General features: G+C 40.5%; 1 protein-coding gene across 1 annotated transcript in view; it reads left to right on the top strand.

The window, feature by feature from the left end:
- FAM120B (family with sequence similarity 120B) overlaps nucleotides 1–17,008 on the top strand; it is a 111,960-nt gene that overhangs the window by 88,601 nt on the left and 6,351 nt on the right. The gene's annotated exons all lie outside the window — the stretch shown is intronic.

The following is a 17,008-nucleotide window of genomic DNA, read 5'->3' as shown; positions in this document are numbered from 1 at the left end:
TGGGCACACTGGCCACCATAGGAATTTGAAGAGCTGATTAGTCTAAGGCACAGAATCGATTCTGCTGTTTAATTTGTAGCTTGCACCCAATGTTTGCAGCCAGCATGTATGAAAGGTTCTTGGCTGGGTATCAGCAGTGAATGAGTGGTTCTATCCCATAGAAAATAATAGCAATTTTGAAGCAGATCTGCCCACTGGTCTGCAGCAATAAGACAGGCTGGAATCTCTTACAGAAGCAGCATCAATACACCAGTTGATGTTCCGGCTGTTGAGAGGTACTTATTGCTAGGAAGACAGGTTGCAGCGGCCTAATTTCTAGCGTTCGTTTTTTATAGTATGCCTGGTTCACTTTTAGCCTGATGAAGGGGACCCTGCGCGGCCCCGAAAGAGCTTGATGACACTCTGAGTGACTTCTGACAATAAAATGGAGTTGCACTGACATTCAAGTCTCTGTCATGCTGTTGTGCCTGTGAAATTTTTATACTAGATGATGCTTGATGCAGCGCCATCCGCAGTCACTACGAGCACCCATCAATACGTATGGGAGTTCCGGTAAGGAGTGCTACAGGTCCTTGGACACTTTTATAGTTTTTTTTTATAGTAGACACAATGAGGGTTGACTGTCTTCCATGTGTCTACTTTATTGTCAGATAAAAAGAGCATACCTGGAAGGCATATATCCTATCGTATGCACACACCTATAGAATACAGAACATACCTAATAACAAGAAGGGTATTCTGCTGTCTGTGTAGATTAAGGCCCCGTTCACACCTAGGTGTCATCTTTTTTGTGTATATTCGCGTGTGTTTTCGTCTAGTGGGTTTAGCGCGTTTTTGTGCATGTTAGATGCGCGCACATGAAGACGTGCGTTTTAGCAAGCAGAGAAGACAAACACGCACAAAAACATTGACAGAAATGTGCAAAGCGTTTGCATTGAAGTCTTTGGGAAAAACGAGCTGCAAACTGCCAAAAATAAGCTTTTTTCTCCATTTAACGTTTTGCTGCTGGCACTTGAACGGTCAGGTGTGAAGAAAAGCCATTGAAAATCATGGGGTTTCTTGTGTTGGGCGTTTTGTATCTTAGTTGTAACAGCAGCAAAACACCTAGATATGAACAGGGATTAATATAGACGTATAATAACAGCTTTTGTTTTTTTTTATTTGGCTGACATTTTGTTATCAGTAAGGTACATATAGTCTCGATGATTTAGATTTCTGCTGTGCTCAGGATGCACTCTCCGACTGGAAATTGAGGAAAGTGCTAAATGGAAGGACATAGGAAAGAGAAAATCAAAGCAACTAAAAAGTACAGTGGCTTGCAAAAGTATTCACCCCCTGGCATTTTTTCTATTTTGTTGCATTACCACCTGGAATTAAAAATTGATTTTTATTTGGATTACATGTAATGGACATACACAAAATAGTCCAAAAAGGTGAAGGGAAATCAAGAAAATAACTTGTTTTAATAAAATTATGAAAAACGGAAGTGGTGCGTGCATATGTATTCACCCCCTTTGCTATGAGGCCCCTATATTACCTTCAGGAGTCACATATTTAGTTAAATAAAGACCACCTGTGTGCTATCGAAGTGTCACATTATCTCAGTATATATATATATACACACCTGTTCTGAAAGGCCCTGCTCTGAAAGAGTCTGCAACACCGCTGAGCAAGGGTCACCACCAATCAAGCGGCACCATGAAGACCAAGGAGCTCTCCAAACAGGTCAGGGACAAAGTTATGGAGAAGTACAGATCAAGCTTGGGTTATAAAAAAAATATCCAAAACTTATTTGAACATCCCTTGGAGCACCATTAAATCCATTATTTAAAAAAATTAAAAGAATATGCCACCACCACACCAAAAAAATAAGCAAAAACATTTGCTATTTTCCAAAAGGCATGTGGGAGACTCCCCAAACATATGGAAGAAGGTACTCTGGTCAGATGAGACTAAAATTGTCCTTTTTGGCCTTCAAGAAAAATGCTATGTCTGGCGCAAACCCAAGACCTCTCATTACCCTGAGAACACCGTCCCTACAGTGAAGCATGGTAGTGGCAGTATTATGCGGTGGGGATGTTTTTCATCGGCAGGGATGGGAAACTGGTCAGAATTGAAGGAATGATGGATAGCGCTAAATACTCGAGGGTAACCTGTTTCTGCCTGCCAGAGATTTGAGGCTGGGACAGAGGTTCACAATCCAGCAGGACAATGACCCTAAGCATACTGCTAAAGCAAAACTCGAGTGGTTTAAGAGGAAACATGTAAATGCCTAGTCAAAGCCCAGACCTCAATCCAATTGAGAATCTGTGGCATGACTTAAAGTTTGCTGTACTCCAATGAAACCCATCCAAGTCGAAGGAGCTGGAGCCATTTTGCCTTGAAGAATGGGCAAAAATCCCAGTGGCTAGATGAGCCAGGTTTATAGAGATGTAGCCCCAAGAGACTTACAGCTGTAACTGCGGGGGGTAGAGTGAATAGTTATGCACACTCAAGGTTTCTGTTTTTTTGTCTTATTTCTTGTTTGTATCACAATAAAAACATTTAGCATCTTTAAAGTGATAGGCATGTTGTGTAAATCAAATGATACAAACCCCCCAACAATCCATTTTAATTCCAGGTGGTAATGCAACAAAATAGGAAAAATGCCAAGGGGATGAATACTGTAAGAATTTGGGGAAAATTAACAAATAACACTGTATTAGCTACTAGTTGGGTAGAGCTTAATGTACAGAGCAAAATTACTGAGGGTTTAATACTGCTTTAATCTATTAAAGGTTTAGCCCCGCCCCTTGTCATTTAATTGTCAAGAGCCATTGCTTCAGGGGGAAGTGGAGGCTCCTGCATTTGACATATCACTCATGGGCTGTAGGCTTATCACAGGGAGGAGCCTGTGCTTAATCTAGGCTTGGAGAGAAGTCATGGTTCTGTGTACAGCCTGGGTCTACTATAAAAGGTACTCCGCGGAGGCACAGGGATCGATGTGAGGACTAAGACAAGTAAGTGCATGCACTTTAGAAAAGTTGGGGGTTAGGTTCACTTCAAAGCAGAATTATAATGGATGGGGGTCAATTTTATTTTTAGTTCATAAGTTGTTATATATTACACTTTAATTAGGATCTTAGCCAAATAAGCCTTTAACAGTATGACAGCATTTGAGCATCCTGATACACTGCAGTTAAATTTGTAACCTGGTCAGCCACCAGACAAGGAATCAATAATTAGCATAATAATAAAGTCTCAAGCCAATCATGCTTTTTTGAAGTAAAACATATATGCAAGATAAAAACATGTTGTGTTAATAAATGCTACAGGTCCAGATTTTGTTCAGTTGATATACATTACCAGCCCATTCATTTACCCACAATGTGAAATGCTGCAAGTCAGTAGCAGTTGGTCTTTAGCAGCATCATATCAGAATGCATTTTCTTTAGCTTACTTCGTTCTTTATTTACCAGGACAAAGGTCGTGGCGTAAAGGCAAAAGAGGAAGAGGACGCCAATTTTCTAATCAGTACGTGAAAATGTCTGTATATACATATAAATACATCTTTATAGTATGTGCAGTTTTTTTTTGTTTTTTTAATTGGCTGTAAGTGCTGTCATAAGCTGTATTTATACGTTGCTCTCTGCTAGTATTTCTGCACAGCGAGTCATTAAAATACTTGAGTTTGATGTTCCTGACATTTTCTTTGTTGTGATATGTCTTGACAACTGACAAATCAATAGGAAGGTGACAGCATTACAAAATTGTAACTACTGGGTAGGAGCAGCTGCCGACAGAATCTTAGGTATCTGGTGATATCCTACATTCCAGATCTTCTCAGTTTTCTTCATATAGTATTGCTAGGCAACAAAGAAAAGTCTCTCTCCCTTACTAGCCTTATAATTAATGAATGACAACAGTCAGAAACTCAAAATACATACACACTAACCTGCCTCCAGCATAGATCAAAGAAACCCTGGAAAAGCTTGTCATGAGAAAAGAATGATTACACATCCATAGTTTAGTAGTGAACTATTTCAGTTTTGCAGCAGGCACATTATTTAGTCAGATCAATAGTATTTGGCACACAAATCTCAGCGTTGTGAAATCTCGTTGCAGGAGAGGTAGCTTTTGGCAGTGATAGTTGTAAAGCCCAATAAGGGAGGGGCAATCTTGTAAGGGCTCATTGGTGTCATGAATTAAGGTTAGGTTCAGGGTAATTTATATTTTGTGAGTCTCCCTGCAACATAAATCACCAGTTGATCCTGCCTGCAGATCTGTTATTTTTACACTTCCTGTAGTTGGTTGACAGCGTTGTTTATTCTGGAGTAAATCTCGGCCTTTTGGCTTTGATCAAGTGTACCATCTGTTCTCATTAGTGTTTAGGAGGGGAAAATGTGCTACTGTTCCAGCCTTGTGGTAGGAATGGCTGGCTGCAGAGTACCTTGCCTGAGTTGATGGTGGTCCCAAAAGGTCCTGGCCAGGGTTAAATGAATTGAGCGTTCACTCATGTAAGACTGGGGGTCAGGAGTACTTCCTTTGATCTGGGATCTGGAGGGTCCCAGTGCCTCCTGACTTGACAAGGAGTACCTGGTCTGGTCATGGGCTGGCTAGACAGGGAGCCTGGGTGTCAATTTCCCCCGGGAGTGGCGCCCTGGAGGTGCTCAAGTAACACTATGGGTTTGGGACCTCGCTGTGTGAAAGATACTGAGGTCACAACATCAAATGTTTTTTTTCTGCACTTCACCTTTTGGGCTAGGCCTTATTATTAAGAAGAGGGGACATTTCTATACCAGGCCCTAGGCCCTAGACATTGTCTTGCACATTGGCACTTATTTATTTTTTTCACTTGTGTCTGTGCACTTCACTTTTTATATGTGTGTTTTCACTCTACAGGATGGAGGGTGTGGGTCTTCAGGCCTGCCTGAAGTCTAGGGGGAGGATGTGTGGCCATTAGGTTCCTTCCTCCCCTGAGCCGGGGGTCTGCCTTCAGGGGAGCCCCATCCTAGTACTCAGAAGTTGGCTTCGGTTGAACTAGAGTAATGGGTCCACCTGGTTTCAGCTAGGTGTAGACAAGAGCTATGCCCTTGCCATGAGCCTTGCACCCTGGAGGGTCAGGGAAAGAGCCCAATCTCTTCACAAGATGGACCATTTGACACACCCTAGTGCATATTTTTGTGTGTGTTCACTTGCACTATGGAGTTTTGCTTCTGCGCACCCACCATGGGCTTCATTTGCGAAAAAATTAGGGCTGCGGAAATTAACGATTAATTCCTTGATTAATCTCTAATTTTTTTGATCGATTAAAATATTTTTGACCGGTAATCGCCTCTCCGCCGGCTTCTGGGTCTTCTGGGAGTTCCGTCGGAAGACCCCCCTTCCCCAAGTGGATCAGTCGACTAACGAAGGGAAGGGGGAGGAGTCCGGTGAGGTCGATGTCCGTGACTGCTAACGAAGTCTTTTTTTTTTTTTTTATTTCTTTGTGTGGCCCTGTCCCCATTACCATTGTTGTTTAGACAAGAATTCTGTATGTGCGTTATAATTAATCTAAATTAATCGATTAAAAAAAATGTCGATTAATCGAACACGAAAATGTTAATCAGTAACAGCCCTAGAAAAAATTAATATCAGCATTGTCTCCCTGTGCACAGGATACTCTTAAGCAGGCCATACACAGTTTCCTGCTGAATCTACCAAGATTCAATCCATGGGCGGTACTGTCGGCATCACCCAGCTCAACAAAAGTAGATATTTTAATCGACTTTTGTCAAAAGTCAGGTTGAAAATTGTCAACCAAATTTGGGTATTTTGACAACCGCAGTTGCCGGGTTATGGTTTAAGTGATGGGTTAGGTGTTAGGATTCCAGATAAGTGTCAAGGGTTTTGAAATTCAAGTTAAGCAAATTCCACCTTTCTTAAAAATAATGAAAACATATATAATTAACTAACAACATGTAATTTTATGTTATTTAAAACTTCCTTTCAATCTATACCTGCTATGATTTTCTAAAACTGCCAAAAGTCCAAATGTCATTTACTTGCAACATGGAAAGCAGTGAGAAATTGTGCATTTTTTAATTCATGCTTGTGTGATTGGCTCACAGTTTTTCAAAGTCAAGACTTAGCTAAACGTGAAATGAGAAGATTCCCCTGCAGTAAGCATTCATTTCTGCTAGTATTTTCAAAGATTTTTCTTAACAAAAGCGATGCATATATTGCTTCTCCTCTTATTACAGCTTTGCGTTTGCTTGAGTGATAATAATGAAAGCGGATCTGCCCAATCCCATGGTCAGCTTGAGGTTTATTTTTTCACTAAAATGGAATTCAGTTTTAATTAATAGAGGACGGACTATGCATTACAGGTTCATGTTTTGAAGTGGGTGTTAAAGGTTCACTTGAGGGTGCAGCTCTATCGTGATGTTCAAAATTGAGGGTAAGTGAAAAGTCTTTATTTTTTTTAATTGAGGACTTCAGCACTAAGTTCCCAGCACCAAAAAGCAATATAGCATTATTTAGGTATTTAAATAGAACTACAACCCCATTTCCCAAAAAGTTGGGACGCTGGATAAAATCTAGGGATGCACCGATACCAGTTTTTCGTAATGAGTACCGATATTTTTTTCCTGGTACTCGCCCATACCGAATAACGATACCGGAAGTCCCATTAAAGAAGCCAGGCAGCGTGTAATGACTCGCCAACTGGCTTCCCGATTAGAAGGGAAGCGGTCTCCATGCTTTTCGTCACTAGGTGACGAGGGAGCATGAAACCGGCTTCCTGGCCAATAAGAAAGCCGGGCGCTGCGTCATTACACAGCGCCCGGATTCCTGATTGGCCAGCTTCCCGACCAACCAGGAAGCCGGGCAGCGTGTCATTGCACGAGGGAGCATGGAGCGAGGTTCCCAGCCAATCAGGAAGCCGAGCAGCATGTAATGACTCGCTGCCCAGCTTCCTGATACTGGAAGCTCAAGTATCAGGCTAGTTATCGGAGCATTTGGGCGAGTATTAATACTCGCCCAAATACTCAGCACCGATACTAGTATCAGTATCGGTGCATCCCTAGTCAAATCTACATGAAAACAGAATGCAATGATTTGCAAATCTCATATTTTTTTCACAATAGAAAATAGAAAACATATCAAATGTTTAAACTGAGAAATTGTTAAAGGGTTTATAAGATTTATAAATCATTGCATTCTGCTTCTATGTAGATTTTGCACAGCGTCCCAACTTGTTGGAATTGCGGTTGTATGCGGTTGAAACATATTTTATGCTAGACTACCCTGGTGTAGGTTTTAGCCTATATTATACTGTTACCTAAATACTGGAATAAAGGATTTTTTTGGTCATAATAAAGGGGGGCAAACGAGGAGAAATGAGTCAAATGACTCAGGCCATGCTCAAAAAGAGCTTTAGGGAGCCAAAACCTTCTGATCCTTCTCTCCCGCTCTTGGTCTACAGCAGCAGCTATAGCAGCAACAAAGACAACTCATTATAGAGATATTTTTTCTGCACACAAAAACATCAGAAGTGAGAACATTCTTTCTGGGGATTCTTTATTCATAGCCTTATAGGAACAATGACAACAGTTTACTTCATTCTACCACATTTCAAATAATGCACTGAAAATGCATATTAATGCGTAAAACTAGCACATGATGAAACGCGCACTCAATATGTGCGATATTGCACACTAATAGTCGTGAATAGACCCTCACTCACCTGGCATGAGGTGTTAGAGGTATTACCTACATCATTAATCTCAGATAGAGACAAACTAATCCAAACACCCTTAATCTACAAGGTGTTTGTCATTTCAGCCAGGAAAAAGCAGGGGATACATTCCTCATGCTCAGATTGTTGCCTGAAATGCTTTGTACACACAGGTACCTTTTCCCGCCTTATCTGGATGTGATAAATCACAGAAGCTTGTTCCATATATAATCTCTAAGGTGTTGAATGTCACCTTAACGTTTGACCCTTTACAGCTCCTCTTTGGACTAGTAGATGACATTTTGTATCCAGTCTCTTTTTGTTAAAAAATTTATGGCAGTTTTAAAGGGATGATACAAGTTACATTTTTCACACAGAGCAGGTGACATTCTATAGGGACAAAAATGTACAGGTATAACAAGAATATAGAGGGGGAAGATAGGGGAAATGGTGAAAGAAGGAAGAAAAGGATCAGAGATTGAGGGGGAGAGGAAGCTGCACATTGTATTGTAAACTTTTTTTACTTAGTATAGAATTAGATGGCTGAGAAAGAGAGGTTTGGTTTCCTCTAGAACATGATAACGCCTCAAGCATAGTATAGGTGTTCTGGATAGGCAGGTGTGGTATTAGTTTCCCTTTTGGACTTCTATATACTATCAGAAAGATTTAAAGTTGGTCCACAAATTTTTCAATTATCATTGAGTGTACTAAGCCTGCTTTTTACTTTTGTTAGTCATACTTTAAATTTTTGGTTGATACTGCCCCAAGTTCCCCTCCATGGCAGTCCACTTAAGACATGGACTGCTATGCTCCAACTAGAATGGAGTATGAGCACTGCTGACAAGAGCACAGTAGATGACTGTGCATGGGGGGATGTCGGACCGCTGGAGGTAGACCAATGCTATCACACAGAGGGCAGTAGTCCTTACCTATAGTCAGCTGCTGGGAAGAGTTTGGAGTAGCTCAGGAACACTTTTAAGGAAAAGATAAAAAGAAGACTATGAAAGATAACTATTTTTGCTCCTTGAATTTGCCCAATTGTAAAAGCTTAGGCTACAGTAGAGCTTTAAAGTAAACCTTTCATTAACATTGCAAGTCTGCATGAATAATACAAAGAAGTGACCCCCTACCTGTTTCCTGCAGGGCCACTCCACCCATTCCCTAAATCCAGCACTGTAAAATCATGCTGTTCATCCATTTTGCTAGTAAATCCTCCACAGCAAAACCTCAGGAAGGTGAGGTTATGTTGAAAACTCAGGTTTTTCTGTAAAAGGTGCTCCTAACCAGCTTCTATATAATGCTCAATTGGAAGGGGGTGGGGGCTGACTTTTACAGGAAATGTTAAGATTTGCATATAACATCAGCAGCTTATATCCTTGGATCTGTGGATTGAGTTGTCATGCACCTACTCACATAAGCACAAACTCTGCTAATGCAGTTTTTGTCATATGCACAGCCTTTATTTCCCAAATTTGTGAAGGTTTGCTAAAAACATAAGCCATTGGTTCTCCTTTTTAATAATAATGTTTAGTTCTTGAATGGAGAACATCTTTACAGCTGTGTTCTCCCAACCCAACCCCACCACACCCCACCCCTCACACACAAATATTAAGGTTTAATAGCTTGTTTAGTCTACTGGAGTGGTAGGTTGCTATACAACTTGTCCCCCTCTTCTCTGCTCATCCTAACACCATCATGTACATTCCATGACCAGCAGTCTTGCAGTGTACATGGGAGAGCTGAGGGCTGGCCACATATCAAAACCGAGGAATAAGGTAAGTGCTTCTCTACTCTGCAAACCCCCCTAGACTAAACAAGCTATCAGAATTTGCTAACTGGTGTTCAGCTTTAAGCTAATTATGTGCCTCGTTATATTCCTTTCTATGCACATGAGGCTCTGTAATGCACACTGAATATTTTCAGCTTTGACACAACAGAGCAACTGTTCAGTGTAAATATAGGAATCACATTTCATATATACTTTACCCAGCACTTCATCCAAAAAAGAAATCACCTTTACTTTGGAGCTTGCCATATGTCACAGTGACTAGCACAAATGTTTAGCTGGAGAGGGGTGAAAATCAGCTCCTATTCATTTGTCTAGTACCCTGCAGAAGTATTTATTCAACCTCAGGCTAGAGCACAGAGCATCTTGGAAGCCTCTTATGTCCATGGACATTACCACCCTTATAGGTATCACAGGGCAAAGGACTACAACAAATCCAATCCAGAATATTTCAGTATTGTCCAGAGCCAAAGTTAGTTACCAGAGTTTAATAATATACCCAATTACTATATAATTATATTCTTTATTTTAAAGTTTTACCATTCTGTGCTCTGTTCATGCATAGCCCTACAACGCACATGCAGTATGAACAACTTTGCATGAACACACTGGGGTCAGATAGTTAGGAAGAAGGTACATAACCTAGCCCCAGAGAAAGAACTCACAAAACATGGGGAGAACATACATAGAGATAATGTTTAGCTAGGGATCTTTTAGTATTCAAACCAAGGACCTCTGTGTCGCAAGGCAGTAGTCCTAACCATGGCATCACAAGTGCAGAATTCCTTTCTAATCAGGCATTCTTCCATTTAAGTAGGAAGAAGTATTCAGATATTCTTAGTTAGCATTGATGTTATTAATATTTGTATGTAGTGTCATTTACAAATGTCTTACTCATACACATGAAATCAGCTGAATGAATATACTGTATAACATGAATTACAAGCCTGTGAACTTAATTCTTTATATTGTTATCTGCAGCCTCGGGACATCCCAAGCTGCGCCATCCAGACCTGTTAGTAATGGTCTTGTCTGTCTGTGTACCTGCATAAGTGTTCGAAAGCTATAAATGTTACTGTCGCTGATAGCTTGTATGTGTTCACCTTTATACGTTTTTATTACGATATAGAAAAGATACATACATGCAATAATTAAATGTAATTTTCATGTCACATAATAGTGGTGCAATGGTTTATAATAAATGCATGAGATAATAAAAATAAATTAGTCACAACAACCAATGGTTCAGGGGTGTAGGTAAGTAATTGGGTATAACAGTTAATATAGATAACTGGGACAAGTATTGAGATTTTTTGGGTTAAAGTGTATCTAAACCCAAAACCAAAAGTGTAATATATTGGAGCATACTAATCTTAGATGTGGTGGCTGCATTAGTCTTATTATAAAGGCTTGTTTCCTCTTCATTTTCACCTGCTAATCCTGCAAATAACACACTTGCTGTTCTTGGGTGGCTACGCTTACTCCGCCACTGTATGGAGGGAGCCATGGTTATCACACAGGCTTGACTCCAAACATGTCTGCCTTCATCTCCATTACGGGGGGTGAGCATCAGGGGGGAAGATGTGGTGATGGGGCTAGTAGTTTACACAAGAAAGATAAAAATGTTTGTGCTTTCAGTCCATCTCTTAGCAAGTGACAAGGACATTGTATTTCTGGCAAAATTAACAGTTATTTTCTGTAACCATTAAAAATTACGAAAAAAATCTAAACAAATGCAGCCACCACATCTAAGGACTGGTAAGCTGCAATATATTAGATTTTTGTTCTTTGGTCCAGTTATATTTGAGGTATCGAAAAGAAAATGGTATAGAGCTTTAGGATTTTGGTTGTTGTATGATAGGCCAACCTACATTTGTGCAATTGTTACATTAGCAGAGAATACAGGTGAAGGAGACTGAGAAAGAATGCCAGTTTGTTGGGGGGGGTTGTGCGGTGGAGGGGTATGGGTGTAGTTCCCCCAGAGCTGTTGAGGAGGACCTCAAGGGGATAGCAGATTCACATTTCAGCAGAACAGTTATCTTTTGTGAGAAGTAAAAGTAAGATAGCCAAGGCTGGCAAATCTTCCGAAATCTATTATGAACTGCGGATGAGATCTTGTCTTCTCAGGACTAAACTGTAATAGTCGCAATGTATGTGACACTCCGATGTAAACAATGGTATTTGTAATTCTTCAAAGTGGAATTATAACCAATTGCAATCAATCAGCTTTCACCTTTCATTTAATAGAAATGATAAAGAAAAATCCTGATTGGTGTTTATGGGCAATTACTCCACATTTGTGCTCATTGTCTCGCCTCTGTTTTAATGAATCAACCCTGTAGTATTTCTCCAAATAATCTCCTATTTTATTCTTTCTTCTTTCCATAGGTGGCAACATTGATTCACATCAGACAGCTCAGCAAACTGTGAAGGACTGTTATTTTCCAGTCTTGTATACTTCAAGTCAGCTCAGTCTCCTATAGTGTAAAGTATATCGTGTCAAAACATTTACATATATGTGTGTGTGTGTGTGTGTGTTTCATCCCAGGATATGTTCTGATCTTTAGTTAAAAACACACATGCAATTTGTTTTAAGTGTGCCTATTTGTGTTAATTTGCATTTGATTACTGCATTTCAATATTAATATGAAGTCAATACAAAGTTTATGTTATGATATGGTATAGTATAAGGTATGGCATTAGTTAGCCCATTTTTTAATAGTAACTCACAAGCAACGAAAAATGAAACCCTTCTTGTGTTTTCTCCAGGGTATTTGATAAGAGTTCTTTCACATATACCTAATTGAAAAAAAATTTGGAAAGAAGGGTTTTTTAGAGAGTTATGGAACCGATGCATATGTAAAATATATCAAAAATGTATTGAACATACAAATAAATACAGTAAAAATATATCCAACTGATGCAACATACAAATTCATCCATAAAAACATATGCCCCATGTATATAAACTCAGGCCTGGTATTCATAGTGAAACAAACATGATTACAGACATTACATTAATGCAACATCCTGATACATTTCCAACATGATGGATTCCTAGCTGATTGGACGGCCATATAAATAACAATTGATAGATACATAATCCAGATACATATCTGACAGTTCGTACCAACGCGTTTCGCAATTTGCTTCCTCAGGGGACTGAAATTAGGATAATCTAACAAATAAAGATTGTACATAAATTATTGTCTTATTATATCATCACAGTGGAACATATCCATCATTATACAACACGTATAAAAGAAATACGCATTGATGCAATTAACCCCGTGTGCGGATAGCCCCACACAGAGCGGACACCCGGTACTCACCATACACGTGTGGTGCCTGGGAAAGGGGTCGACATCTAGAGAACGGAATGAGATGGGTGGCTATGGTCCAGCACATCCACCGCAGACCGTCCGTCATCACACCTGAGACCCCGGGCCTCAAAAGGAAGGAGCGTCTTTTTTTCTGCATTTTATTTTCTGTTTTACACATACTAGGGTGAGAGATATAGGGAGACAAGATAGAGGCGATCCACAAGTTTTTTTTAGATTTTACATATACCTAATTGACTAGCTGTTACAAGGTAATTGACAAGTACTGCACAGAGCACAACTATAGGTCCAAAACAGAATGGAAATGATATGACAAATATAAGTTCTGTTATAATTCTGCATTGCGGCTTATCACGAATCATGCAAGGACTGGCAGTGCAGTATAGAGGGATTCATATAATATTTCCCAAAGTTTACAGTAGCTATGAAATTAAACTCTATGCACATACAGTATAAGATAAATTGATATTCAATTTTAAATGGAAGTTACATCTCTTCCATCACATTTGCAGTTTGTAGATGTGGATGATTACTGAGGAGTGTACCGAGTAACCATATCACTAAATAAAAATGTCGTCATGTCAGTTAATAGCATGGTCTGTTTCCTTGAATGGGGAACTTCAGATCCTTGCACCCAAAACTGCAGCATGCAAGATATCTTCAAAACATATGGCAATGACTCCCTCTGGTCATAACGGACCCCAACAATATGACATGTCACAAGAGAAATATGGGAGCTACCATTGCTGACATCTGTCTGCAAAATGTAGTTACCTGGATCTGGCTGTAAGGATAGGATGTGTATCAAGAATGTCAATATTCCTTACCTGCATGCTTGTTCTGGTCAGTGACTCAAAGTATTTAGGTAAGTGAGTTGGTATGACAGCCAATGAGAGGTCAGCAATGGCAACCCATATATTTTTATCTAGGCTGGTTTCCTTTAGGTACCATGAAGTCTGCTGGCCTTACAAACACAGACCATGCCAGGTGTATCAAAACACAATGTATGCAAAGTCTTACAGTTATTTTCTTTAGCAAGCAGCCACAGTCTGAGTATAAAAACCTGCCCCTCTGCCAGCATGCTGTAGAGAAGGACCCTTGCTCTCTGTGTGGAAGCAGTGGTCTCTCTGTAGAGGTCCCACACGCCGCCTGCTGAGCCACAGCTAGAACTCCACAGTTAGCAGGGAGCGTGAGCTGTGCTGATCGGGGACTTCAAGCTTTGACTAAACAGTGGGCATGTCAGACCTCTGCAGACGGATGCGAGGCTCCTCCTCTGTAGCATGCTGGCAAGGGACAGGTTTTTATACTCGTGTTGTGGCTGCCTTTTAAAGAAAGCAAAATAAGATTTTGCACACCTTATGTTTTGATGCATCTGGGATGTATTTAGCTGATTTTCAAAAAACAAAGTTCTTTTGGGCTGCAGCTGCCCACCCAAGCCAGGTTGAGGATGTCTGTGGTCAATGATACCATGATACAAATTGGAACTCACATCACTGCCCAGGTGCTCAGAAGAATCTCAGAAAAAAAAATCTATTTTTTGTATTTTCATTAAAAAAATTGTTTTGTTTTTTGTCTATTGATGACATCCATGCAACTTATTTCATAATAGAAATTGCAATAAAAAATGAAAATATTGTCTGTTTGTTCCTTATTTCCATTTTATATTATACACCGTCTATGACAAATCACCAGGTACGCATGGGAGGCAAACATGGGAGGATTTAGCTGAATATGGTGCTCTGATCTTTATGCCACCATGCACATAGATAATAAAAGATAATCATTAGAAACACTCTTATGTCTACATCAATAACAATTGTGCTCACACATGGGTACCTGTACAACTCTAAAACCCCACTCATTTCAATTTAGATGCAAAAAACATGGAAGCAAATGGGTTGATTTAAAGTTTTAAAAAAAATAGAAGCAGAGCTTCACCTCTTTCACTAAGCTAAGGGAGAATTCCCTTGTAAAGTGAAAATGCACTTTTTTTGCAGTGATTCCCCCCCTCCCCTGTCTGATCCTCCAGGGCTGACTGGCAGAACGGACGGGGAGGGGGTGGGCACAGCTGGCTCTGTCTGTGGATAGGCAGAGCCAGCTGTCAATCACGCAGCTGGGTGGATTTCGACAGCAATGTCGAGATCCGTCCCGGCTGCAGCGTCTCAGTATACTGAGCTTTGGGTCATGGGGGGAACGCTAGTTTGTGTTCTCTCGTGACCCTTGCGATTATCGCCCTGACTCCATAGTTGCCCGTACACTGCAATTATCGCACACATTTTTTCATACGACAATCGCAAGGTGTATGGGCACCTTTAGAACTTAATTTCCCTTAAAAAGAAATGGAAAATGCAGAAGTGCTGTAAGCATCTGCAAAGCATGTGAATGCTTGGGCGAATTTGGACCGTGAATGCACTTTAAGATGAAAGACCCAACATGATCCACATAAGTTGCAAATGATCCTCAAACTGGTCACCCCTACTTTATAAGGATGGCTTATGGAAATGGGACAAAGACAGCTCCCACCTTCTTTTGTATAAATGTATTTTCTGGCTCCATCACTTTCTGAAGTATGCTTTTATAAGTTCAGTCAATGATGGATTTTCGTCACCCCCAAACTGACAGTGCTGTTTATGAAAGAAATGGATGACTGGTGAAGTGAAGATACGATCAGCTGAATGTCTGTCTTCACTGTTCTAGAATGTCGGCCTGTTTACAAAACAGAGCTTTCCTTTGAAAATGTAGCAATCCCTATAGGTGCACTTGTGATGTGTCATTAACACTGGCAGTTAGTCTGCCTTCAGACATGGATGTCTAATTGTAAAGATACGTGATTCCTGGATTTTCTGGCATTTACATTCCTACATAGTTTTGATTCTTGGGTGACGAATGAGGAGGAGAGCAGATAAAATAGACCTGCTTTCATTTTCTGTTAACACAAACTTGTCAAGGTACCAATTTCACAGACATTTATGCATCTAACAATGGTCTTTCTTGGCACTACGTAATGTTTGTAAAAGCTGTATCCTGCTGCTATTAAAGAGCCTGTAAATATTTAGCCCAATTCTACAGCCAAAACTATTTTCTAGTTTTGGATAGAGTAGGGAAGAGTTATTGGCTGTGTCTCTGCTGGGGAGAGTCATCTTCTCTATATGTGGTGGGGACCGCTGCCACTGGGACAGAAGGTTATTGGAAATCTTACATTTTATAGTGGTCAACAGTAGGGATCCACTGATACCAAGTACAGTACTCAGTACATGTACCGATACTTTTCAAGCTCCAAGACTAGACTAGAGAAAAATTCAAGCGGCAGCTGTCATTTGTAAGGAGCACACGGAGCTCCTGGGATTTGTACATCTCTGTTTTAATGTATGATTTTGTTTTTATAAATATAAATAAAGGAATGCACCGATTCCAGTACAAGTACTTGTACTTGCCAAGTACTTACAGATACAAGTACTGATACATTTTTGTTTATTTTCATGTGACAATTTTTCTAAAACAATATTGACTAATGATTTCAGGTGGAGCGCCAGAGCCAGGTCCCAATAGCAACCCTGGTAGTTCTCCTGAAAATGCCAAGTATCGGCATTGGTACTCGAAAAGTACCGGTGCATCCCTAGTCACCAGAACAGGAATAGAGGGGTAATCTTCCAATTGTGACACCTGTTCTGGTAACTTGTCTAAGAGGGGATTTCCCCTTACTTGGAGAGTCCAGTTTCCAGCATGGTTCGGGCCTCCGGCAGACATGAGAATGTTTCAAATGTAACCAATCAGCTGGCTATGAGCAGCTTTATACAATACATGTTAGTTCAGGAATTGTTCTTGTATTTCTTGTAATGGCTATTCATCAATGACAAAATACTTCACAAAGAATGTGCTCACTGGGAGCTGACAAACCGCTCGTTCTTACAAGCTGAACACAGCGATATAATAATACTAAATTAGAAAAGGTAAGACAGAGCACATGGGAATTCACTTTTTAATTAACCTCTTGCCGTCCGCCCGTAGTAGAAAAACGGACTGACGGCACTGCTGCATCTGCGGGTTGCCGTCTCCAGACGGCAATTTTTTTCTGCTCGCGCGCGCCCCCTAGCGGGCACGCACGGGCAGAAAAGACCCGACAATGCACACACCCGGTACCGGGTGTCACACATATAGGCGATCAGCGGGTCCATAGCCCGCCGA

This window comes from Nanorana parkeri, unplaced genomic scaffold (assembly GCF_000935625.1).
Source record: "Nanorana parkeri isolate BGI_ZX_2015 unplaced genomic scaffold, ASM93562v1 scaffold264, whole genome shotgun sequence".
In the NCBI taxonomy this organism is placed as follows: domain Eukaryota; kingdom Metazoa; phylum Chordata; class Amphibia; order Anura; family Dicroglossidae; genus Nanorana; species Nanorana parkeri.
The sequence above is the reverse complement of the archived record's forward strand: the minus strand, read 5'-3'. Positions and strand labels throughout refer to the sequence as shown.